This window comes from Eptatretus burgeri, chromosome 1 (assembly GCF_056783735.1).
Source record: "Eptatretus burgeri isolate ZD-2024b chromosome 1, Ebu_testis_v1, whole genome shotgun sequence".
Lineage (NCBI taxonomy): Eukaryota > Metazoa > Chordata > Myxini > Myxiniformes > Myxinidae > Eptatretus > Eptatretus burgeri.
The window spans coordinates 150,962,654-150,989,840 of record NC_140961.1 but is presented as its reverse complement, the minus strand read 5'-3'; the positions used below and the strand labels follow the sequence as shown (position 1 = coordinate 150,989,840).

The window sequence follows — 27,187 nt, the reverse complement described above, 5'->3', positions numbered from 1 at the left end:
GATTGAGAGTAGCTAAAATTCATAGAGTTTTAAAATTTAAACAAAGTCCTTGGGTGAAAAAGTATATTCAATTCAATACAGATATGAGAGCAAATACAAAAGTAAAATTTGAAGGGGACTTTTATAAATTAATGAATAATGCTGTATTTGGAAAGACTATGGAAAATGTTAGAAACAGGCAAAACATTAGATTCGCAACATCTTGGAAAGAAGCTTCGAGATTGATAAATAAACCAAGTTTTGAGAGAGAAGAGGTTTTTTCAGAGAACTTTTCTGCAATTCATATGAAAAAGGAAAGTATTGTAATGGATAAACCAATTTATATTGGAACAGCAGTTCTTGATTTATCAAAGATATTGATGTATGATTATTTGTATAATGACTTAAAGAAAGAGTATGGTGAAAATGTTTCATTGTTGTATATGGACACTGATAGTTTTATCCTAGATATAAAAACTGATGATGTTTATGAAGATATGAAGAAAAATATTGGAGTATATGATACAAGTAATTTCAGCAAGAAGAGTGAGTTATTTTCCAAAAAGAATGAAAAGGTTATTGGTAAGTTTAAGGATGAGTTGGGTGGAAAAGTAATGAGTGAGTTTATTGGATTGAGAGCAAAGGCATATGCTTATAAGTATGGTGATCAGATTGATAAGAGGTTAAAGGGAATAAAGAAATATGTAATAAAGAAATCAATAACTTTTAGAAATTATTATAATTGTTTGATGAATAAGAAAGAAGAATACAGGAAAATGAATACAATAAGAAGTTATAAACATAACATATATAGTGAAGAAGTAAATAAAAAGGCATTAGGAGCCTTTGATGATAAGAGATTTATTTTAGATAATGGAATAGATTGTGTTCCATATGGATATTGTATGATAGAGTGTATAAAAATGGTTAAACCAAGTATTAATCAAACTAAAGAGTGGAGAAAATCTCAGTCTTGGTATATAAATGGAAAACATAATGAATGTGAAAAATATCAAATAAGTCTTATTGAAAAAATAACTAAAACAAAGGTAAATAAAACAAATAAGCGAATTAATTTAAAAACTAGTAAGTTAGAGGATGTAAAGAAAAAAATGAATATCCTTGAATGGACTGAAAACTTTGATGGTTATCAATTGAACAATGAAAAAACAATTTACTATAATCTCAAAATGATATGTGGCTCAGGAGGTGGTCAGATGAGATCATTAAGAGAAGTTTATCATTTCGTAATGGCACAAAAGGGGTATCTTAAAAAATATAAAGATTCAAATGTTTTGTTTGTCAATATTTTAGATGGGGATTATTGTGCAAAGAAAATTAAACTATTGAAGGAATTTGAGAATGAACAAATCTTTATAGGTTCAATGAGTGAGCTGATCAACCTCCAGGTTAAAGGGGAGACAAATAAATATACCTTGGGATAGCCTGGTTATATATATACAAAGCCTGGTGTTGGCTTAGTGGTTAGGGTGGCGGCTTGGGATCCCAGTGTCCCGAGTTCGAATCCCGCTCAGCTGCTGAATTAACACCAGGGGGTTGACTCAGCCTGTCATCCTTCCGCGGTCGGCGAAATGAGTACCAGTATACTGGTCCCGGTGTATGCCCCGGTTAGAATAGGTGTACCATATCCCTGTGTTGTAAGAGGCGTCCAGGAAGGGCATCCGACCATAAAACCAAACCCCTGCACAGCAGGGAAAAACGGATAAAAAGGGGGTTTATTTTTAGGGAAAAAAAAAAGGGAATCGCTGAAAATCCCCCATTCATTTACATGGGGAAAAGTGAGCTAGAACCATCATATTCACCCTACTCAGGAGAAGCCGGTCTGATGGCTAAATATCAAAGATAAAACTGTGGAGTAAGACCCAGGTTGTAATGCTGGTCGATCATTTCAGGAGGTGACCTCAAATTTGTCATCAAACTTGTCGTCAAATTTGAAATCAAATTTTTTGGTATCCGAAATCGGTTGCTAAGCAACACATGAAAATCCGCCATTTTGTTACTTGGCAAAATGTTATTCATTGAAAAAGCTTGTTGACATTTATGTCGGTCAGGCAAAACTAAAATTGCAGTCGATGCAAATATTGCTCATCAGATGTTTTAACAATATCATATGAGTGCGGGCAGTTTTCCACGTAAATAGAGCTTTTTAGAGCGTTTTTCTCAAAAATTTCTCCCGAGCAACGCCCGAGCAATGGCAAACAAATCGATCATTTTTTCAATTCTCAGTCATTTCTCTGCAAGTAAAAAGTCTGAGCTAATCGACACTTATTTGATTACATTGCAGGAGTTTCGATGCAGAGTGAGTATCAGGCACTGCAATTCTTTTTCGTTTATCGATTTCTGCATTTGCCGTCAGATGTCTCCAACTTTTGTGGTTTGTTCCCTCCAAACTTTTGTTGGTGCTGGTGGTCGCTAGGGCTAGGATAATAATGGCTAAGATCACCTTCTTACAAAAATCAGCTTTCTTTTCACCATTAAGGCATAAATATAGAAGTTAACTGACCTGCCACAAGTGTGGTTACATGTACGTATCTCCCATTGTCACCGTCAGTCATTATTGTGCGCTATAACTTTCAATCACAATCGCTTGAGATAATATGATGATATTTGGGCCTAATTTGAATTGCACAGGAGATGGTTCCTCTCCTCCCACTCATATTTATTTGCGAAGAGGTGTATCAGCTTCACGAAAGATTATAAATAATGAAGAGTGCTCCAAACATCTCCATCATAATGTGTTTTTCATGCAAATTCTTCGCAAAGCCTTTCCTGACATTGAGGTGTCTAATCAAAGTGAGGAAGAAACTGTTTCCTGATCATAGATGGACAGTCATTCCTTACAATAAAAGCCAGAAATATTCCCATTCATACGATGGACAGGCTGTCCGAACATTACGAAATCTGCCCATTCATACTATGGGCAGACAGTCTGCACATTACGAAATGCGTCCGTTCATACAATGGACAGACAGTCCATATATTATGAAATGTGCCTATTCATACTATGGGCAGTCGGTCCGAACATTATGAAATGTGCCTATTCAAACTATGGGCAGACAGTCCGTACATTACGAAATGCGTCCATTCATATTATAAGGACATTGCAAGGAACGACTATTAGAACTTGGGTCATATTCGTCCATACATTCTGAAATACACCCATTCATACTATGGACAGATGGTCCGTACATTATGAAATGTACCCATTCATACTATGCACAGATGGTCCGGACAACTAAATATTGTTTTTTCACACTATGGACTAAGTATTGTTGCATATAATGTTTTTATGATTATTGTAAATTCCACTAATTTGTACGTAATTGAAATGAATTATGAAGCGAGTTTTTGCGACCATCCCAAATTATTTTAGATGCGCTGGATTTATGTGCAACATTTCTACGGCCTGTCCCTTTTCAGGGCCACCTACAATATTTTCTTGAATCAAGCATAGCACCTTCCAAATTCCGGGTTCTTTAGAAACGGAGGTCGGGTGTCGCGTTTGTTTGACCAGGAACTGTTCCCATATCGCTGGTCATAATTGTCTTCTTGTTCTTGGTATCGACTTTGAAAAAAACCTACAGCTCCATCATTTCTGGTTCGAGTTGGATCGAGATGAAACTTGACAGGGATATTTTTCGAACAATTCCACATCAATTGATGGTATCCGATTTTCGATATGTTGATGGTATCCAATGTTTGGTAGCGATAACATCACAAATCTGATTTTTAGTGATTTGGCAGCTTTTTAATCGCATAATTTTTGATAGCGATGACATGCCGAATCTGAACAATTTTTTTCTCTGATCTTAAGTTGACTTAAATCAAATGATACCAAGTTTGGTGACCTTGACCTTTATGGTCATGGTGAAGGCCTTGCCAAAGTTTCAATTTCTTGAAGTTCAAAACTTGAATTCCTTAAGTTTGTGGAGATTTTTCGACCGGCCGAAACTTTTCTCATCTGTGTTAATTTGCAGTCTTCGCTGTCCACTTCAGCTTTCCCATTCTTGTGGTCATATTAGCATGACATTGGATGAAAAACACAAATCCAATCAAGAAATGTTGGAGAATTTTTCAGTGATACAAAATCCAATGTTGAGCGACAAGGTTGATAGGATTATTGTGAAAAATATGATGAGTGAAACTGAAATTGGGGATGGGCAATTAAAAAACTATTAAGCTCTCATGATGTCATCAATACTGAAGAGCAAACAGGAAATAACAATGAGCTGTTTAATTACATGAACCAATAATCACAAAGTTGAAAATAAGAAAGGTCTATTCCAAAGCAGTTGATTACATATGGTCTGCTGACTTAATTTAACTTAATAATGACAAGGTATACAAGTATACCTTAACCATTATTGATTTAAGGTTGAGCCTTGTGTGGGTTGTTCCTTTGAAAAATAATAAGGTATTACTCCAAAATTACTCTTCAAACAGATATTTAATGAAAGCAAAAGGAAGCTTAAGAAATTATTTTAGCTTTCATATCACACAGATGTCTTCCGCATACCACCCAAAAGGTGGGAACTTGAGCATCAGCTCCTTGTTTTACCTCTCCTTCCTTTTTATGTTTCTTCTTTTTTCCCTTTTTTCTGTTTTTTTCTTCATTTTATTATTCCTTATTTCTTCCATGTTCCTATTGTTTTCTTCTTCATAATAAGTATTACACATAGGGGAAAACATGAAAGGCTTTTCAGAAGAAAAAAAAAAGAAGATGCAAGATGTAATCACAAATGGTATTTGTTAAAACTAGTAATAGGCATCCACAACCATTGTTGACCATGTTGTGGAACGTTGGCCGAGGCCCTCACTTTTTTCTTAGCCCCTGTTGACTCCCATTGGACTAATCCAAAGTGGGGGATTATGGATTTGGTCTCGATTTTCGTTTTCGTGCATGTGTGCGTGCATGCGTGTGCGTGCACAACTATGTCTCGGACATGTATGGACCGATTTGTTCATACTTGGTGGAAAGAAAACACATGATGGTATACATATTCACTTCGTTTTGTTTCACGATGCCATCAAATATGGCCGACTGGCGGCTATTTTAGTTGTAAAAAAAAAATCCGGGTTGTTGAACATGTAGAATTTTGTAGTTAACGTTTAAACCGACTCAATGTAAATCCTGTTACTCAAATCAAAGCCACAACTAATTCATTTTCCACAATGGAAAGTACATTACATCAGCTAATTTTATTAACATAGTACTATGGAGTACAACCCACTGAGATGGTATACATCCACAATGATTTGCACTAAACAAAGTTTACATTTTCTGGCATTTATATGCTTTTGTGGGAGTGCAGGGGGCCGACAAGCCTGAGGCAAAAGAACTCCAATTGCAATACGTGTCCACTAGGTGAAAGAATCATGGCAAAAGTTGCAGTGTTATCAACCAGGTCACTTTGTTCCATAGCAAGACATTCCTTTCATCAACATTAAGGTCAAAAGACTCTTGGCTAAAGGAAAGCATCACTGACATCCAATTTGACTTGCAGCATAAAAATTAAGTATATAAAGCACCAGCAACAATTATAATTGAGAGTACATTTATATAATTGGAGGTGGCAGCTAGAGGTGGCAGAGTTAAATATGCTGCAATTCTCGTTGGGAGTGACGAGGATGGACAGGATAAGGAATGAGTATATTAGAGGGACAGCGCAGGTAGGACGGTTTGGAGACAAAGTGAGAGAGGCGAGATTGAGATGGTTTGGACATGTGCACAGGAGGGAAGCGGAGTATATCGGGAGAAGGATGCTGAGGATGGAGCCGCCAGGTAGCAGGAGAAGAGCAAGGCCAAAGAAGAGGTTCATGGTTGCAGTGAGGGCAGACATGCGGATGGTTGGACTGTCAATGGAAGATGTGGAGGATAGAGCGAAATGGAGATGGATGATCCGCTGTGGCGACCCCTAACGGGAGCAGCCGAAAGAAGAAGAAGAAGAAGAAGAGTACATTAATGTAATTATTTTCTCCCACAAACACCTACTGAACCAATTCTCAGATATGCATATACCGATTTTGTTCAAACTTGGCACAAACACAGTGCATGAAGGCGTACACATGCACCTCACTTTATTTTGCAATCAGATCAAAGATGGCCAACTGGTAGACTGGTGGCCATTTTAAATGTAAAATTAAAACTGGTATTGAACACTTTCTCAAACACTATGATTGAACACGATGATTCCTCAACAATTTCTCAGACGTGCATTCACCGATCTTGATGAAACTTGGCACACAGACAATAAATGATTGTTTAGATATTCACATCATTTTTTTTTTAGATCAGACCCAAGATGGCCTACTGGCAGCCATTTTGTTACTTAAATGGTTTACAGCCATTTCTCGGACATGCATTTATGGATGTTGTTCAAGCTTGGCAGAAGCACAAGACATGACTGCATATACATGCACCTCACTTTATTTTTAGGATCTGATCAAAGATGTCTGACTGGTAGACTGGTGGCCAATTTAATGTAGATAGATTTGGGCTTGCCCTTTAAATACTCACAGCAAAATGACTAAAACAATCGGGGTGATGATATTTTATGTCTTTTTTTCCTTGTTCTCTTATAAATTTGTTTTTGTAAAAAGCACTGACCCATGCATAATTTATGAAAAACAAATTCACATGATGATTGGATGGAAAATGCTGCCATAACTTAAAATAGTCTCTTTTCTGGAAGAATGGGTTGCAGGGTGTTTCATGTACCAGAAATAAACAGCATCGACCTCGGCCGAATTAATAGATCAGCTTCATTCCTCCTTTGAATCCTTTGAAAAATTGCAAGCAAATTCATTCTAATTGGTTATCATTTCAAAGCGAATGTTAATTAATTATCGCTTTTATGATAGTATGGCTGAGTCAGTTTTTTTCGTATGATTTTACACATAAATATGAATAAAGTTGAATTCATTACATGTGAGCATTTTATCCTGATGTGTCTTTTTCCTCCCTGGCTCATAATAGTTTGGTGGATCGGAACAACTACAGTTGGACATTGATTTCCATGTTTTCTTTCTTCAGGTAGACTTCTGGTTCACTTGCAAATGCTACAGTGACAAACAACGATTTCCTTCACATTTCCGCACAATTCCCAGTGATGTATATCAATCTACTGCATTGGCACAAATAGCCATATTATTTGGATGGAGTTATATTGGAGTAATTGAGGGGTTTGATCAATATGGGAAATTTGGGGTAGCGCAGTTTGTTGAAGAAGTGCATAATGCAGGCATGTGTATTGCTTTTTATCAGAAGTTGTATCTTGAAGAGAAATTTTACAATGAATTAGGTAAGTGCAAGGTTCCTTGAGTTCACCCAAAAGTTTGAGTGAAAAATTGTACTGAATGGTAACATGGAATGAGATGATTGAAGTCGTCGTTGCAAGGGAAGGGAAGATTTGTTTTGGGGAGGTGAGGTAGTGGCAAAGATTGTTTGATCATTCAATGCATATAACATTGTTATACTAAACAGTCATTAACTTAACTTCTGGGCCTATGGATCTGCATAAACTTTGTGATATAAATAATTGAACAGAACATGATGTTTTCTGTTCATGGAAGTCAAAGGAATATAAAAAAAAATAGTGATTGAACAACATAAAATAAGGCAATTTTTTATGTATGTACTTCTGATATTTAGAGAATAAAAAATAGCTGAGCCAATCTCCTATTTATAAAAAAGACTATTTGAAATACATATTTTGTGTTTGCAATGGTAGGTTAATAGTGCCTGGCAAGCTGAACAGAATCACTGAAAATGTACATACAGCACATACACAAAAGGCCTCATTATAACTCCTTTTTTGTGTCAGATTCCTGACTCGACTATCTGGAGCCCATCGTAGAGGGGCTCAGCTACATTGGGAGTGGGGAGGTTATTTGCTTGTTTTCTTCTCTGCTTGACCCATCCTTAACCCTTACATACCCCACCCTTCTTAACCTGGTGTTGGCTTCGCGGTTAAGGTGGTGACTTGGGATCTTAGGGTCTGAGTTCAAGCTCTGTTTTTTTCCGCTGAATTAACACCAGGGGGTTGACTCAGCCTGTCATCCTTCTGAGGTCGCCAAAATGAGTACCCGTGTAGCAGCCAAAAGGCTGCACACGAAGGGAAGTGGTATTGACGGATTTATTAAATTTGGTATTGTTGTGGCGGAGGCATGATGGGCCAAATGGTCTCCACCTGCACATAATTTCCTTGTAATCCTTGTAAAAAAAACAACACGAGCTCACCTCCAACCACATGTTAAACAACCTCTCATGGGTGTCTGCCATCTTGTCCTTTGTTCCTGCATGCATGCAAAGTTGGAAATATATATCTCCTTTAAATTTCAACTCATCAATCACTTTTTGTACACTTACATTTTATTTCTTCATTTATCCTTGGGGAAATTAAATGGGTTAGTATCCCATAACCTGCCAACAATTGTCATGGGATTTGAACGAGAATCCCATATGCACTACTGACTCCAGTTGTCATTTCAGAAGGGATCCATCAGAATGGACCATCTGAGCAGGATCGTCGAAGACAATCACCGGATGTTGAAGTAATCTTTTCAATTACTGCATTCTTAGTTACTATTTCAAAACCCTAAGGTTCACTCAAACAAAATTGAAATTGGTGGTGTTCATGCACGAAAAGCAAAAGGTGAAAAACAATGTTCTTTAAAGTAGAAATGGTTTATTACCAAAGTAATACCAGTGAAAATGGCAGACAATATGCCATAAATAAGATGGAATTAACCAAGTGGTTAACAGACAAAAATAGAGATGAAGCGACGTGCAATCTTATATGCAGGATAAATTAATAAATCCTAACCCAAGCTAATGGCACCACAACAACAGGTTCACACAACGAAGCAGAACCAAACAAGCGATGACTTTTGCTGGAATGAGCTGGTTGTGGCTGCAGGACAATGATGTTTGTAGCTGCAGTGCAGCTCGTGGCATGAAGGTGAAGAGGTGTGATGGTGATGTAGGGTGTGATCGCGATGCAATCCTCCAGACTCTCATCACTGCCATTTCATGGTGAGTGACACAAGCAAAGAGAGCACATCACTTTTTATTATTCCCTGAGATTGACCATGGCTGGTCCCCATTGGCCGCTCTACTGTGGGGGAAGGGGGGTGGGGGAGAGGGGGTGGTGCTTTCCCACAGCATATGTCCTGCCCCCAATTTAGGACCTCCACCCACAGCACACAAGGCCGTTTTTCCTGCAGTCCTTTGCAAGGTTGCTACAGGACAGCCATGGCTGGTCATGGTACCTTGAAAGTGTCAGTTATTTCCCAAAAAGTGCTATTATAGTGTTAGATGTGCATTGTGTGGCCACAAATTCCTCCACTCAGCCTAGGCCGCTGAGAGGAGGTAATACACAACACAACCTTGTATGAAACCTTAACATTTACACTTGCTGCCGTTCAGCACACATTTTCCAAGCGGACTTACTTCTGACAAATATCCTGATGTAGTGCCTTCAGAAAGTATTCACACCCCTTAAATCTTTCATATTTTGTCGTGTTTCAGCCTGAATTGAAAATGGATTAAATTAAAAAATTTAGTCAGAGCCACACAATATACCCCATAATGACAAAGTGAAAACACGTTTTTCGAAATTTTTACAAATTAATTAAAAATTAAAAGCTGAAATGTCGTATGTCAATAAGCATTCAACCTCCTTTTCATGACACTTCAAATTGAGCTCAGGCACATCCAATTTCCTTTGAGCACTTTGAGATATCTGTCCAACTTCATTGGAGTCCACCTGTGGACAATTCAATTGTTTGGACATGATTGAGAAAGAAACACACCTTTCAACATGAGGTTCCACAGTTGAATGTGCATGTCAGAGGAGAAACTCCACCATAAAGTCCAAGGAACTGTCTGCAGAACTCCAAGATATAATTGTGAGGAGGTATAGATCCAGGAAAGGGTATAAAACTATTTATAGAGTGCTGAAAGTTCCCAAGGGCACAGTGAGCTCCATGATTAGGAAATGGAAAGAATATGGAACCACCAAGCCTCTACCTTGAGCTAACCATCTGACTAAACAACACTGGGCAAGAATGGCCTTGGTCATGGAGGTGACCAAGAACCCATTGACCACTCTGACAGAGTTACAGAGTCCATGGCTGAAATGGGGAGAACCTGCCAGAAGGACAACAATCTCTGCAGCACTTCACAAATCGAGGTTTTTTGGGAGAGTGGCAGATGAAACCCACTCCTGAGAAAATGGCATATGACAACATGCCTGGAGTTTGCAAAAAGACATGTGAAAGACTCTGAGAGCATGAGCAAAATATTATGTGGTTCGATGAGAGGAAAATTGAACTCTTTGGCATGTATGCTAAGCGCTATGTCTGGTGGAAACTGAGCAGAGCTCATTGCCCATCTTACACCATCCTGACCATGAAGCATGATGGTGACAGCATTATGCTATGGGGATGATTCTCAGCAGCAGGGACTGGGAGACTTGTAAGGATAGAGGGGACAATGACGGGAATGAAATAAAGGCAAATCCTTGAGGAGAACCTGCTTCAGAGTGCAAAAGACCTTAGACTGTGGCAAAGATGTACATTCCAACAGGACAATGACCCCAAGCATACATCCAAAGCAACATTGTCATCACTTCAGAAGAATAATGTGAAAGTCCTTACGTTTTCTAGCCAAAGCCAGACTTGAATCCAATTGAGAATATGTGGATATACTTGTAGATTTCTGTTCTCTGATGCTGCCCAACCAATTTGACAGAGCTTGACGAAAACTGCTTGGAAGAATGGGAGAAAATCCCCAAATCCATATGTGTAAAGAAGATACAGACATACCCAAGAAGTTCAAAGCTGTAATTGCTGCTACAAGCGCTTCTACAAAGTATTGACTTGAGGGGCTGAATACTTATCGATGATGCAAGATATTTCAGCTTTTTATTTGTAATTAATTTTGAAAAAAATCTGAAAACTTGTTTTCACTTCATCATTATGGGGTATTTTTTGTAGATCAGTGACAATATTTTTTATATTTTAATCCATTTTAAATTCAGGCTGTAATGCAACAAAATGTGAAAGAGTCAAGGGGTGTGAATTCTTACTGAATGCACTGCACAAGTAGAAATCTAATAGTCCACATGTCAAACACCATTTTTCAAGATGACCTTGCATTAGGGTCCGCACAATGTTTTTCTCCATTTTTGTGATCATCAGACCATCTGAATGAATATTCCGATTGATGCCACTCTGGCAACCTTGAGCATTTTTGTATAAACCCTTTAATATGCAAATTAGCGGTGGTCATTGTCAAAATTACAATTTTTCTAAATATCTCCCAAGGCAAGCATCCAAATAGCCTGGTTGAGGTGTCTACACCCATGTTTTTAGGGTCAATGGTCATGATAAACCCACTTAAAATTTAATAACATTCAAATTTAGCTCATTATTATGCAAATTAGCATAACCTTACCCACTGAATTTGTCCGTGCCGATCGGCGTTTTTGCAATACAGTAAAACAACAACATAACAATAAAACTGTTTGAAAATAACTTGTGCAGAGCCGTTTATCCTCAGTGCAGTTGTGAAGAAATGGCTCACCTCAGAAGATCAACAGCATGAACTATTTCTGATCAAGAAAGTTGAGGCTTGTCATGTTATGAAAGAAACATGGAGAACTGAGCTTTAAGTCAGAGTAATGTCTTCTGATACAGTGGAATGATCGATATTATTTGGAAGCAAGATATTTTTTATTATTTAACTTGATCTGTCTGAAAGCAACTGTGTATTTTATTGATTTTTAAAAGTGCAGAGGGTGGAACCTGTTTCCTCAGAAATTTTTTTAAATACAAACAAATAAATTAAATGCTTACTGATGTTTATAATTACCTCTATTGTTACAGATTGAGGCTCCATCACCATGGGTGACTGTTTCTTCAGTCCCTGCGATGCAACTAAAGCTGGAAAACCTCTGGTAACAGTTGGTCCAGACAGAGTGTGAAGTATCATCCGGTCAAGCAAAGCAAGACAAGATGGTATACATGAAGAGCTTGAACAGAGATTACAGGCAGACAAATCTATGGAGCTCAAATGCCATAGAGACTGTGTGTCAATGTACACATCACGCTCACACACAGAAAGGCACTTTAAACAAATGAGTAATATCTGTTTGGAATTTGCTTCAACAAGCAAAATAAGCAAGCCGCCATTCAAAGACGACAGTATTTGACTTTAAAGAACATTGCATTTTTTGCGGAGAAAAGTGCATCATGGATTTTGATAAGAAGAATCCTAAACGTTGGCAGCGAGTTCTCCTTTGTAGGACTGCAGATCATGTTGATCGGACAACTTTCAAACAAATTATTCTCGATGTCATCGACTCCCGCCAGGATGAAGAAGCACGCCAGGTCAAGATATGATTAATGGGCGCAATCAGCGATCTTCATGCTGCTGATGCGAGATATCATGATGACTGCAGAAAGTCCTTCAAGGCACCCCGTTCTGTTGCAGCAGCAGCACACAGTGGCATCGAAACTCAGGACATTGAGAGAGCTGTCAGTTCTACCATCCTCTCGATGAAAAACGACATGTTGTGCATCTGAAATTCAGTAGAAGTCTACAATATGTACAAGGATCATGGAGGAAAGCTATACTCTCAAAAAACCATGTTATCCAAATTGTTGGATATACTTGGCTCTGAGCTTCTGGTTCTGTCTGGTGAAGGTGTCGCTCATTTAATCTTGTTTCGCAAGAGAGGGTCTACTTCGATCAACTTCGTAGCATTAGATGAAGATGATGCCATTGATGTTTCCATAGAACGAATTTCCAAGAAGGTTACACAGGAATCTATGCAGTTGTCTTCCAACTCCAGTTCCTATCAGACTAGAATTAATATAGATATTGCTAATGAAGCAGCGAGTTCAACCCATCAATTGCTACTCTCCAAAATATCAGCTAAACTGGACAGCACACTTCCAGGAGCTCTGATTGGAGACATCAAAACGAATATGATCACCAATCGACCAACTACACTCCAAATAGCACTGGGAGTTCTAGTCACTCGTAAAAGCCTCATCGAACAGTAGTACAACTATCGTGTGACCTGTTCCTATGATGAGTTTCAGCGTTTCAAAGGATCAGCAGCAAAGGCTGCAACTGTTCACTCTGGGGTTAGGGGAGCCGCCAATGCTGAATGTGGCTTCGTTCAAGTTGTTGCTGACAACTTCGACACAAATATCGCATCCCAGAATGGACTCGTTTCAACACATTCTCTTGCAGTACGACTTACCACAAAAGATCAGGAGATATCTTCCGCATCTGAAGATGAAGCCATCATCAGCCGATTGACCCGTGATGAAATGAAGACACCTGTGACAGAAGATATTTTGGTTCAAAGGTACAAGGGACCTGAGAAACCAGCAATGCCAGTTGAAAAAGCCACACGTGTGGTGTTACCTCTCCGCGTATTGGCTCATCAAGCTGTACAACTTAGGAGAGTTCAAGATATGGATTTCTCTTTTCTGAAGGAAATCACTTCTGATCAGATCACACCAGAGTTTGGTGGCTTTAATATGAAGCTCTGCAGAGAGCAAGGATGATCCATCCAACCTGCAACGAAGGCCATTTATACAACACTCATAGATATGGATCCAGCTGATCCTGACACGATGTTTAGAGCAATGGAGGGGGGAAAACGTTTGATTGCAGAGTGGGACAAACCGTAACCATCTTCACAAATGACCAACAGCTGTATTGAGTGGCCGTTAATGTTAAATGGGTTTATCCTGAGCGATATACACAGTTCATACCAAGGCTGAGCGGCATGCACACCCTTTTGAGTTTCATCGGTTGTGTGGGGAACTTGATGGCTGAAAGTGGGTTGGAAGACGAGATTAAATCTGCCTTTGGAGGTGTTGCTCATATGCTTGGTGGAAAAAGTTTCCGCAAAATGTCAGGGCCCTGTGATTGGTGACTGAGGAGGTCCTTCGTTCCAGCGTGGCTCGGTCAGAAAGTCATGAAGACTTAATGGACACTCTTGACACTAAAGCAACAAAGAGCATGACCACACAACTATGGGTACAGAACCTTGTGAAACCTGTCTTCATTATGATGGCATTTGTTCACACTCAGCATAAAGGAGACTGGTCATTGCATCTTTGGGCTATGAAGGAGATGCTCCCATACTTCTTCGTGGCTGTACATCATAACTATGCTACATATGGGCTCTAATACCTTCAAATGATGGAAAGGCTTCATGGAGACATTCTGGAAATCTTCTTAAAAGGAGATCACGTGATGTGGCACAAGTAGAGCCTATGGAATGGGATATGGTCGGATATGTACATCGAGTCCACGTTCATGCGCTACGGTCATGGCATACATGGAATCATTGGCATTACACTGAAACCTACACTGAAGAAGTGGGCCTATAGTGTACACACGTTTAATCAGATAGTCTACGATCTCACAGATATGTCTGAGGGGCACATAGTCTCAGAGCTGACCATTCACAAGGAAGACAAGCCATCACACATACGATCTGATGCAGAGGACCGAGATAAGATAAGGAGAAAACTCCAGTCCTGTGTCTACCCTCTTGACCCAAACCAACATGCAGACAGAGTTGTCAACATTGTAACTGGCAGAATTGGACCAGAGAAGGTGAACACACCAAGGGAATGACACATTGGCCGAGCACACATGCATTTGCATGAAGAAAGATGGACAGCAGGATTCAACGCTTCCTTATCTAAACAAGTCAGAACTATGGCAGTGACACGGAAAGTCATGTTTGTGAGATCCACTGAGGTTTGTGATCTAATCTCATCTACTCCAGGGTAATGGGACTCCAACAAAGTGAAAACATCAAACTATGTGATGTCTTAGATTACGAGCTTTCACCTGTGCCAACATCAATGTTTGATGAAAATGGGGAGATGAGAATGGCAAAGAGCAAGTCGAAATTGAAGAAGAATCTCCAAGTGGAAATCTCAACAAGACTGGGTCTACAACCTGAAATCACCATCTTAGATGGTTGTGCAATCCTCTGGGTTATTCATTGGCCTAACAGGGGAATTCTGCAAGACTTTGTTGACAACTTCACAAGCTACATCATGGCAAAGGTAGACAAATCAGATGTATATCTGGCATTTGACAGAGATCATGATTTCAGCATCGAGTGGAACAAGATTAGCAAGAGATGGGCAGCAAGCTAGCAGTTGCCACAGGTTGAACCACGAGTCTCCACTACCTCCAGAGCTGGTGGTTCTGGAAGTAACTGAGAACAAAGCATGCATCGAGCTGATAGAACTGATTTTCCAGAATTTGATTGACGTTAGTCAACAGAGAAAGCAGAGCCAACACAGGCTCGTCATTATGGGACAGGAGTCTACCCCAGTGCAAATACAACACGGAGCCCAAAGGTGTTGCACTGATTTGAAAACGACGCATGAGGAGGCAGATGCCATCATGATTCAGCAAGTCGCTAAAGTTGCTGAAGATGGCGCAAAATGCATCACATTCATCTGTGATGATAATGTGTTCATCTTGCTTGTGTAGCACTTCGGAGAACTTCATCTGCAATGCTGTGTAACAATGGAAGCAACATGTCCTGGCCGATCATTGATCGACATTGGGGCCAATGCCAGAAAGCATGCCGAGATGGTGCAAGACCTATTAGCTTTGCACTCACTGACATGTTGCGAAAACGTTGCCCAGATGTATCGTGGAGGAAAACTAACTGGCAAGAAGACACTCGGAGCAGGCCATTGACTTCAAAAACTTGGGAATGTGGATGCATCTATTGACGATGTCATCGCCGAAGCCAATGCGTTCATGGCTGCTTGCTATGGTAGCAAGGAGGGAAGCAACATGGCTGATGTTCGTAAAGAGGTGTGGTCGATTAAGATGGTGAAACCAAATGCCATCAAAGCACCAGACCTAAAGGCTCTGCCACCAACTACAGAGTCCTTTGAACAAAACGTGTGACATGCTCATATCCAGACAGCAATATTAAAAAGTCAGCTGCTGAGCTGCAGCCACTACATCTGGATCCCACTCAGTACAGATGGAAACGTGATGAGGCATCAAGATCATTACTTCCAATTATGCTGCTGCCCAACGTCGCTCTTGCACCACCAGAGATCTTGGAGCTAAAACGATGTTGATGTTCCTCCGACAAGTTTATTGTACCAAAGTCAAAATTGCCACCAAAATTTAAATATTGGTATTGAATCGTTGTTTTCTTTCAGACCACATGTTCGACGAAGGCTCCACGTTGTCTGATCACTGCCTGCAAACGTGTTGTCATGTTCACCATCACTTTGGGAAACGTTTCCTGAGGAATGTTCTGGATTTATCAGTGGATGTTTTCCTTCAGCTGATCAAGAGTCTGAGGGCTAGGGTTTCCATAGATCCTGTCCTTGAGATACCCCCACAAGAAGAATTCTAGAGGAGTAAGGTCAGGGGAATACGGTGGCCACTCAACGTCTTCGTAGAGGGAGATAAAGTGGCCCTCAAAATGTTGGTTGAGAAAACGCCTTGTTTCACTGGCTCTATGGCGCAGTGCCCTATCCTGCTGGAACCACTGGGTTCTCATCTAGATCAGGTTGTTTCTCCTACGGGCCTGAGTACGTAGTTGAGGCAGATAGAATTCCTGAATCATTTCGTGATAGTTCCTCTAGTTTACCGTGCAAGTGCATCCCTGGTCATCTTCAAAGAAGTATGGACCAATTATCCCATACCAACCAACCGCCACCCACATGGTGCCTTTGAGAACAGATCGAGGCACCAGTTCAGTTGATGCATTACCAGGATTTTCAGTTCCCCAGTACCGAAAGTTTTGCTTGTTTACCTCCCCGGACAAGTGAGCATGGTATTCTTCCGTAAAGGCCCGGTCACACCTTGACGTTTTAGCCAGCGATGGCAACGTATTAAAATGTATGTAAAACGCTGGCTTACGTTGAACTTTTGATGTTTTTTTTTAAAAAATTCGGACGTATTCATAGCGACTTGGACTTTTGTATAACGCATTGGTAACGGACACAGAACGTTTCGTTGTGTTATAGATAACTTATACCAACCAATGCTGAACCTGTTGTCGGCCTACACAACCGATGCCCAACGATAGTCTAACTTAGGCATAGCGCGTTGCACGCATCGCCGACGATGTCGTGACGTAGCCTATTAAAAGGCTGACGCACAACGATTCGAATCATAACTGCCGTAGAAATGGAAGTGTCAACATCGCGGTCACACCTTGGGGATCTTGCCAGCGTATGCCGACCTAAGAAAAATGTGTCTAAAACGTTGGGGCACGTCAAATATGGTATGAGTAAGTTTGGTATACGTGAGTAGAACGCAAAATGCATACATACCTTTGCTTGTTATGTCATACCAGGAAGGGCCTACGCTATCATACGTTGTAGTAAGTAGAGTACGTCAAGAAATTTTAAACATGTTCAAAATTTTACGACGTACTCGGCGTATGAAACACGTTCCGCATGCGATGAGGATAAGTTTTACACACAATATGTGGACGCTTACACACGTCCACAAACGCTACTTATAAGCTACTCATAAGTCGAAACACGTCGCGGTAATGTCTTTTTTACTCGAAACTTATTTCTAACTTATGTTTGACGTGCTTTGAACCAATTCTTTATGTAGTCCCAACACACATCGACATATGTAGACGTATTCCAATGACGTCTTCCGGTCGACAAAAAAAAAAAAATTAACGTGTTTCTAGCTTACAACTGCCATATAAAGACGTGCTCCCAGCGGTTTTGGGAATTGTTATATAAAAATGCTGCTCATAAAAGGGGAACCCAACAGTATTTTCAAATCCTTTTTGAGTCGATGTCCAGGTCAGCAGTAACAGTATCAGTATCAGTATCAGTATTAGTATTAGTATTAGTATTAGTAGTAGTTTGTTCATGTTGGCAGTAGTAGGTGAGTGTGAGGGGGAGGGTGTGGGTTATGATGGATCGTCCTTGCGTCCGCGTGTCCACGGGTAGGAGACATCTTTTCACCATTGTTCGAAGTTCTTCGCGGCTAATTTTTTATGGGGCTTTTTCAACAATGAGCTATAGCTTGTTTTTACGATTTAGGTCTATTCATAACGGGTTGGACAAATGCACAATGAACTAATAATGTGCATAGAGCGCTTTGATTACTTATAGATTCAATAAACCAACGAATAATTATCGTGAAGCCGGCGTTCACAAACTATGCCCAACGATAGCCTAACTTATCCATATCGTGCGGCAGTTTATCTTTGCCGGTGACGTGGGGTTTGCTATTCATCGGCTGCCACTCAACGATTTAAATGGCTGCATCTCCACTATTGAAAGTAGACGCTTACGCTCAACAATTGGATTTTTTTTACACTCACGACTTTTAAACGGTACCACTCAGCTATTTTCATTGTTTACAATGAACGATTTAAATTGCTGTCACTCGCCTTTGTTTTTTGACGCTGGCGCTCGGAAATTTTAATCATTTCTATTGAACGTGCTAAATCGCTCAAACCCCACTATTGAAAGTAGACGCTTGCGCTCAACAATTGGATTTTTTGTTTACACTCAACGAGTTTTAAACGGTACCACTCAGCTATTTTCATTATTGACAATGAACGATTTAAATTGCTGTCACTCGCCTTTGTTTTTCGATGCTGGGGTTTGGAAATTTGAAGCGTTTCTTCTGAACGTGTTAAAACGCTCAAACTCGACTATTTTAAATAGACGCTGCCAATGGACAATTGGAATTATAGCCAAGCTAGACATCGAAGTGTGAACATCCTCGTCATGCCGAAGAAAAGTTTGAAGAATGCTGCAAATAAGTGTCCTGGCCGTGGCCGTGGACGCTGACGCAAGGACGATCCATTATACCGACGTCTTTCAGCCTATGAGTAACTTAAAAGTAACGTCTGTCGATGTGTGGCAAAGATCGCGTAACGTGCCAACAACACGTTAATCATAGGTTAGAATTAAGTTTCGGGTACGTTAAACATTACCTCGTTGTGTCTCAACTTATGATTAACTTAGAAGTAGCATGTGTTGACGTCTGTCAACGATCGCAGACCGAGCATACAACTTGTGGCCAGCGTAGCGGAACGTGCGAGTCATACGCCGGCATACGTCGTGAAATTTCAAGCATGAAAAAATTTGAGGACAACCAAAAAGTACAACGTTTAAAGCCAGCGTACAACGACGTATGGCAGTGTTTTTCAGCGTGCTCTCATTGTTATCAAAACTTACCCATAACGTATTCAACGTGTGCCAGCGTTTTAGAAAAAAAATTCAAAAATCGACATACGTTGGCTAAAACGTCAAGGTGTGACCGGGCCTTAATGTAGTTTTTTTTTGGAAATCTGCATCTTCCTCCAACTTTCCTGAGAACCAATTTGCAAAGTTTAGTCGTTTGCGTTTCTGTTGATCAGTAAGCACCGTTTCCGTTTGAATTTTGTATGGAAAGGCATGAATGTCTTGGCGAAGGATCCTCTGAACAGTGCTCTTATGAATGTTTGTCTCGGCAGAAAGTGGTCGAATCGATTTTTTTGGACTCTGAACGACCGCCTGTCTCACCATTTCCACATTTTGTTCACTACGACCTGTCCTCCTCTGACCACTGTGAACCTAGTGAAGGTCACAGATGGTTCCCACATTGGTCAACTTTGCGATGGTGCACTTTTTATCCGAAAATTTGGTGCATTTCGCAAGTGGATACCGAAATTTCTCGAGTAAAGACGTTGCACCTGTATGACACATTTCGTCTGTTGCCAAAGTTCAACAATTTTCGTCCGTTGTTGTACGGTCAGTCTTGGCATTTTTCTGTCGCTTGCTTCGTATCAAAATAACCTTCAGGGTCTCTGCAACAAGAAATGATGCATTAGTGACAAAATTACTGCTTTTTTAGGATCAAACGAAGCATTTTAAAAGTGGTATTTTTTTTGGGACACCCTCTACTTGATGGTGACTAGTAACGATGAACAAATATTTGTGATAGCTATGATGAGTTTTGGTGTCATTCATGTAAATTTTTGTGAGTGCTTCCTTCAGAACCGCTGAAAAAGGAGAGGAAGATCTTGAAGGACTTTGCGAAAGAAAAGTCTTAAAAGTGGGGTCTAAATGAGATAAAACAAGGGAAATTTGGAAGATTTTGGTGTTTGTCAAAAAGTTTTTCCATTTTCCCCGATTCACTTGCATGTAAATTTTTGAGGTGCACCAGAAGCCCCAAAGTCCTTCTACTTACATGGTTCACATTGCTCATTTTTAGTGGGTCAACATCTTGATGCATGCACTTGTGTTAAAGACTAAATAAAAGCAACACATATGAACACAACAAAGAATTGGGCCACAGAGATAGAAATATTCACTTTATCCCATTTGCTACAAGTTCCCGACTCTCATACAACACATTATTTGGTTGTTGGTTCAGATTTAGCTCTGCTGATCTGGTCACCACTTTAAATGACGATGTTACACAAATTTCCATGTATAGTAAACATCCTCACAACCATTTTGATGTTGTATGCTCAACGTTGAACTTAAAAAACCCCTCTGCATGGTAACTACCCAGCCAGTGTGCTTTTCAGCTATTTTGTTCTCTCTCTATCATGACTCCCCTTTTGATGCATCTTGGCCTGCATTTTGTGTCTTTTTCCCCCTTTTGGTGATGAGCCATGTTCACCATGTCTGTGCCAAGCAAAACTGCTGTTCTTGTTGGGCAGCAGCACCATACAATTTGCTCCCTTTTGACCACCAATAAATCAAGTAGTATTTCTGATATTGATGCAACGTGAAGTTGCAACATATTCCAATTGTCCCTGTTCTGCATCCAAGGATCGGTAAACCTTCCCCTTCAGGCGAGGCCCTTCCTGGTATGACATAACAAGCCTAGGTATGTATGCATTTAGAGTGGTGGTAAAACGGAAAACACAGTGTGTGTTTATTTGACTTTATATCCCCTGTATTAGACACAAGTGTTGATCTGAATTGTTGTACCATTGAATATGGTAATATCACAGAGTATGGTAGTATTACAGAGTTCGGCAGTATTATGGAAAACATGTAATTTCCAGAGTATGGTGGTACTATTATGGAGTATTACCATACTCCATATTAGCCATAATAAAATATATACAACATTAAGCATTTTATTATTTTCAAAAAATTGCAGAAACAATTTTCTGAAACATTTTTTTTAAATGTAAAAACAGAGCGATTAAATCTCAAAAAAAAAACAATCAAACAAGGTCGGAATGACACCACATTACGATTCTGCAATACAATACCACAATCCTCTTAACGATTACCATCATGACAGCTTTCGAAATTTTACTGTTATTTTTGGGTTTATGATGGATGAATCAGAAGAAAGAAGAATCAAGAAGAAAAATAAACCCATGTCACCCGCAGGGTGACCCGTATCTTGCCAAAAGGTGACCACGTGTGACTTCTTTATGGTCACACTGAGGTGAACAGAGCGGCTATCCACCAGGAGCGACTCCTTGAGGAATATCTATCTGCCTACGAGAAATTCCGATGAGAATCGTTCTACAGAGTAACCATGAAATATATGCTTTTGCCTCATAACGTCACCAAATGACGTCATGATGTCTCAAGCTTGACATATCTAGAAAGCACTCATCGAGTTGTTCAATTTGACATACTACACGATATGGTTCCTAAAACTTGAAAATTTGACCTTGAGGTCAAATATGTTTGACCGCAGGCGCTAACCATGAAGGGGAAGGCCAATCGCCACCAAAAATTAATCAGCTGAGCGTCAGACCATGTACGACATTCCCATCAAGTTTGGAGATGACTCGATTAAAATTACTCAAAAAATAAGGGTTTCGTCGACCTCCATGATCAACCGCAAAAGTGACCTTGACCTTTGACCTTGACCTTGACCTTTATGTGTGCTGAAGGGTATTGTAGTAATACTAAGATATGTGTACCCAAAGAGTTTCCGATGAGAATATCCTCTACAGAGTGATAAAAGGTGAAAAATCCAATGATTACAAACAAACAAACAAAAAAAACTTACCAAGTAACAGATCTTGCAAAAATTTCGTTTTGGCAAGATAATAACAATGAAGAATGACATCACATTACAGTGGCACAATACAACACCACAATCATCTTATGGTTTTTCATCAAGTTATCTCTTGATGTTGTTCGATCACAATCACACAGCAATAGTAAAATGTCAAAATACAGGGTTTGTCAATGAAATGTTAACTGCTTCAAATGACCTTTGTACTTCAATGGTGTGTGTGTGTGTGTGTGTGTGTGTGTGTGTGTGTGTGTGTGTGTGTGTGTGTGTGTGTGTGTGTGTGTGTGTGTGTGTGTGTGTGTGTGTGTGTGTGTGTGTGTGTGTGTGTATTTTAGGTCATCTGCGTATTTTGAGTTTTTGGGGTATTTTGGTTCTTCGGGGACTTTAGGGTCATCTGGGTCTTTTGGGTCACCTGCGTCTTTTGGGTCTTTTGAGTCCTCTGGGTCTTTCGGGTCTTTGGTGTCTTAAGGGTCTTGGTGTTATCAGTCTTAATCTTATTAAGGGTCTTGGTCTAAAGTGTCTAATCAAGGGTCTCCAAAGGTCGAAGGGGTCTCAGCAGTCTAAAGAGTCAAAGAGTTCTTTCCAATAGTTCATAATTAATGAACAGACATACGTAATCAATAGGCACAAAAATATGGCATACACACACACACAAACACACACACATCTCATCTCATCCAAATATAGTGGAATATGAAGAAAGACAGAGAAGATAAGCAGTCGGTATGTTTATGTTTCATCCCTGTCACCTGGGGGGTTTTTTTGCTTCGATAGAGACGACCTTGGTTGGTTGCCGAAAAAACGCCCAAATAAAGGTGTGCGTTTGAAGAACGTGTTGCTTGCCTGGAATAAGATCAACCTTGGGGCAGATACCCTGATCGTGCTTATAATAATCGTTACCTGGTTTATATTAATTGCAGGTTCTCATGTTCATTGACATGTTTTCTCCAATATAAATTATGTTTGGAAATAAATGGATTATTTCAGTAACTGCTTTTGATGATAGAAAATTAACTCTGAAGTTCCCTGCTGACTGTGGGTGCTTGAGACATATTATTTATTTACAAATCGAGAGACGTATAAATAAGCATATCCTTGTACCAAGAAGATTTCTTTGCCGTTGGATATGAACCCCTCAAGTCTTCTCACTGATGGAGCTCAAATGTTTCCAAAAGCCGTATTGAGGCTGACGATACAGAATCTGATTTTTATTTGCTGTTTTTCATCCATGTTTCGAGGATGTGCTGATCTTTCCGTTGAGAGTTCACAGAACAGGGATTCAAACACTACAAATACATTAATTGCTGGAGGTTTTCGAGTACATTTTAACTTTCGAGTGAATTTTAGAAACTTTACAATGGAACCAGAGATTCACGACTGCATAACGTAAGTTTGACTTCTTCGTTTTTGTTTTTTCTGCTTTGTTTTTAACTCCGCCACCAAAGGTGGATGGAGGTTATGTTTTCACCCCTGTCTGTCTTTTTATGTGTCTGTCTCTGTTTGTTTTTCACTTGGTGATTTTTTTTTTTGCCAACGATGTTGGTCTTTAGCATTTGTCTGTGACTTGGCGAAAAAAATGGTTTGCGAAGTATGTTAATCTGCAGTGTTTGACTGTCCATTTGTCTGTCTGTCTTTCTGTCACATTATTTTTGGGCACAGTTATCAAGCAACACTTCAGAAATTTTTTGTGTATGTATGTGATTGGACAAGGACACTTATTTTAGTAAAGATCTGAGTCTGGACACGAGATTTTTAAAAGAGATTCTTCACCATTGTTTTTATATATATATATATATATATATATATGTTATATATGTATTGTTTTATATATATATATATATATATATATATATATATATATATATATATATATATATATATATATAATGTTTTATATATATATATATATATATATATATATATATATATATATATATATATATATATATATATATATATATATATATATATATAATGTTATATATATAATGTTATATATATAATGTTATATATATAATGTTACATATATTTACATAATAAACTTATAAACATATAATACATAATGTTGGTGGTTATTGGCATAAATTATCTTATATTTTGTTTAATTCAATGTTGAAGACCGCTCCAGCAATGCCACCAAAATCAGGACACGTGAGCAATGGCAGCAAGGTTAGTGTTTTTGGGTGAATGCGCCTCGCATGTTTTCCGCTTGTACTCCCTATCCGCGGACGGTTGGTACAAGATTATATTTTATTAATATTATTCGCGGTTTTCTTAATATTATTGACGGATCAGCGGATTGTCTAAACCGCGGATTTTTATTTTATGAACCCCAACGGCCACGATTTAAAAGAGTTTTACTGCATATATATATATATATATATATATATATATATATATATATATATATATATATATATATATATATGCAAGAGGAATATATATATATATATATATATATATATATATATATATATATATATATATATATATATATATATGCATATAATTTTATATATATATATATATATATATATATATATATATATATATATATATATATATATATATATATATATATATATAGATGTATATATATATAATCCTGGTGTTGACGCAGTGGTTAGGGCAGTAGCTTGGGACCCAAAAGGTCCTGAATTCAAGCCCTGTTGGGACAATGAATTAATATATGTATATGTATATATATATATATATATATATATATATATATATATATATATATATATATATATATATATATATATATATATATATATATATATATATATATATATATATATATATATATATATCTTCTTCTTCTCTTCTTCTTTCGGCTGGTCCCGTTGGGGGTCGCCACAGCGGATCATCCGTATGATCCGCATAGTGATTTGGCACATGTTTTTTTTTACGCCGGATGCCCTTCCTGACGCAACCCTGGTCGCCATATATATATATATATATATATATATATATATATATATATATATATATATATATATATATATATATATATATATATATATATATATATATATGACCACTAAATTAATACACCAGCGAGTTGACTCAGCCTCCCATCCTTCCGAGGTCGGTGAAATGAGTACCAGTGTACTGGGCCGGTGTATACCCTGGTTAAAATAGGTGTACCATATCCCTGTGTCGTAAGAGGCGACCAGAGTTGCATCAGGAAGGGCATCCGGCATAAAACATGTGCCAAATCACTTTGCGGATCATACGGATTATCTGCTGTGGCGACCCCTAAAGGGAGCAGCTGAAAGAAGAAGAAGATATATATATATATATATATATATATATATATATATATATATATATATATATATATATATATATATATATATATATATATATATATATATATATATGTATATATACACACACAGATAAATTATGCACTGGTAAGTACTTATATTACAAAAGCTATTTTGTTTGAAGTTATACTTCTGGCAAAAAGTTTTACAACGCCCACATTTTTCCAGTTTTTACTGAAATTTAAGCAGTTTAATGTTGCAATGTACTCGGAAATTAAAGCATAGAACAAATAAAGAATTGCAGATAAAAAACAAATCATGGAATCGTTTTGTTGAAAAAATTTAATCTAAATTTTTGACTCATCAAAGTCGCCACCTTTTGCAGATATAACAGCCGAACATTCTCATTGCATTCTTTCTACAATGGAAATCAAGTACTGTTTGGAAAGTTCTTCCCAACACTGTTGCAGAAGTCCCCACAAATGTGTTGCACTTGTAGGTTGCTTTGCATTCACCCTTCTGTCCAGTTCATCCCAAACCATCTCGATGAGGTTTGAGTTTGGAGACTGTGCTGGCCATTCCATGATTTGTAGCCTACATTCTTGTGCTTTTCTTCTATGGTAGTTCTGACATAGCCTGGAGGTATGTTTTCAGTCGTTATCTTGCTGTAGGATGAACCCTTGACAAATTATGCGTAGACCAGAGGGTATTGCATGGTGCTGCAAAATGCTGTGGTTGCCCTTTTGTTTCAGGGTGCCAGTCACTCTGTTAAGTCACCGACTCTGGATCGAGCAAAACAGCCCCAGATCATCACTCTTCCTCCTCCATGTTTGACCGTTGGTGTCACACACTGAGGAACCATCCTATCACCTACTCGACGGCATACAAAAACCCTGAGTGATGAACCGAGGATTTCAAATTTTGATTCGACGGTTCATAAGACCTTATTTCAGTTTTCAGTTGTCTACCGGCAGTGCTTCATGGCCAAGGCAAGCCTCTTTTTCTTATTTTGACATTTAGCAATGGCTTTCTTACTGCCACTCGACCTGTCAAACCTGCAGCTCGAAGTCTTCTCTTCATTGTTGAAACTGAGACTTCCTTTCGTCGATCAGTGTTAAACTATGCTTGAAGCTGCTGTCCTGTGAGGCGCCTATCATGCAAGCTGTTGAATCTCAGAAACTTGTCTTCTCATTCTGTTGTGGCTTTGGGTGGGCAAGACCTCTCCCTGTCAGAGTTTCCTCCAGTTTCCAAGTGCCTTTTGATGGTGTAGGAAACTGTCCTCACTGATACCTTGGCTTCTTTGAAATATCTCGAAAGGAAAAACTTTCACTTTTGATGGTTTTAATGGTCTATCTGTCTTCCTTTGTTAATTGTCTTTTTATCTCCATTATGATGGCAATATACGACTTCCTGTAGTGCAATATTGTCCAAATAATGCTTCAGAGGGTGCAGAAACACAGTTTGTTCCAACACTTCTTTTGTATAGACAGAGGGTGTTGTAACTAATCAATAAAAGTTTGGACACCTGTTGGAATTGTTTGCATCAACTGTCAAGGCTTGATTTACTTTCATTGCTGCAGAACAGATGCAGTTGCTCACCCATTACTTGTTCCCTGAAAAGGGCCTTTTTTAACAACTCGAAAATTTTCATTATTTTTCAGTTTTTGGTAACCTAAACTTTTTTTTTTTTTTACCTCTGGCAGTTTACCGCTTAGCTTTGTACCATTTCAGGTTATTCACTGGACTTGAACTGCTTAAATTTCAGTAAAAACTGGAAAAATGGGGTGCTCTAAAACTTTTGAACGGTTGTGTATAACGACAGTTATTTATTTTTTAATCAAAATTAAGACAATTTACTGCAACAACT

General features: G+C 38.8%; 2 long non-coding RNA genes across 3 annotated transcripts in view; one reads left to right on the top strand and one right to left on the bottom strand.

The window, feature by feature from the left end:
• Window positions 1-27,187, top strand: part of LOC147035748 (uncharacterized) — a 56,383-nt gene that overhangs the window by 24,201 nt on the left and 4,995 nt on the right. Inside the window, exons 4-5 of one of the 2 annotated variants that reach the window (XR_015049541.1) lie at window positions 5,733-5,964; window positions 7,034-9,034. This is a non-coding gene — a long non-coding RNA (uncharacterized LOC147035748). The remainder of the gene's footprint in view (window positions 1-5,732; window positions 5,965-7,033; window positions 9,035-27,187) is intronic. The other variant, XR_015049540.1, reaches the window with a different exon arrangement.
• Window positions 5,794-27,187, bottom strand: part of LOC147035746 (uncharacterized) — a 137,341-nt gene continuing 115,947 nt past the window's right edge. The window contains exon 3 of the long non-coding RNA XR_015049542.1: window positions 5,794-5,915. This is a non-coding gene — a long non-coding RNA (uncharacterized LOC147035746). The remainder of the gene's footprint in view (window positions 5,916-27,187) is intronic.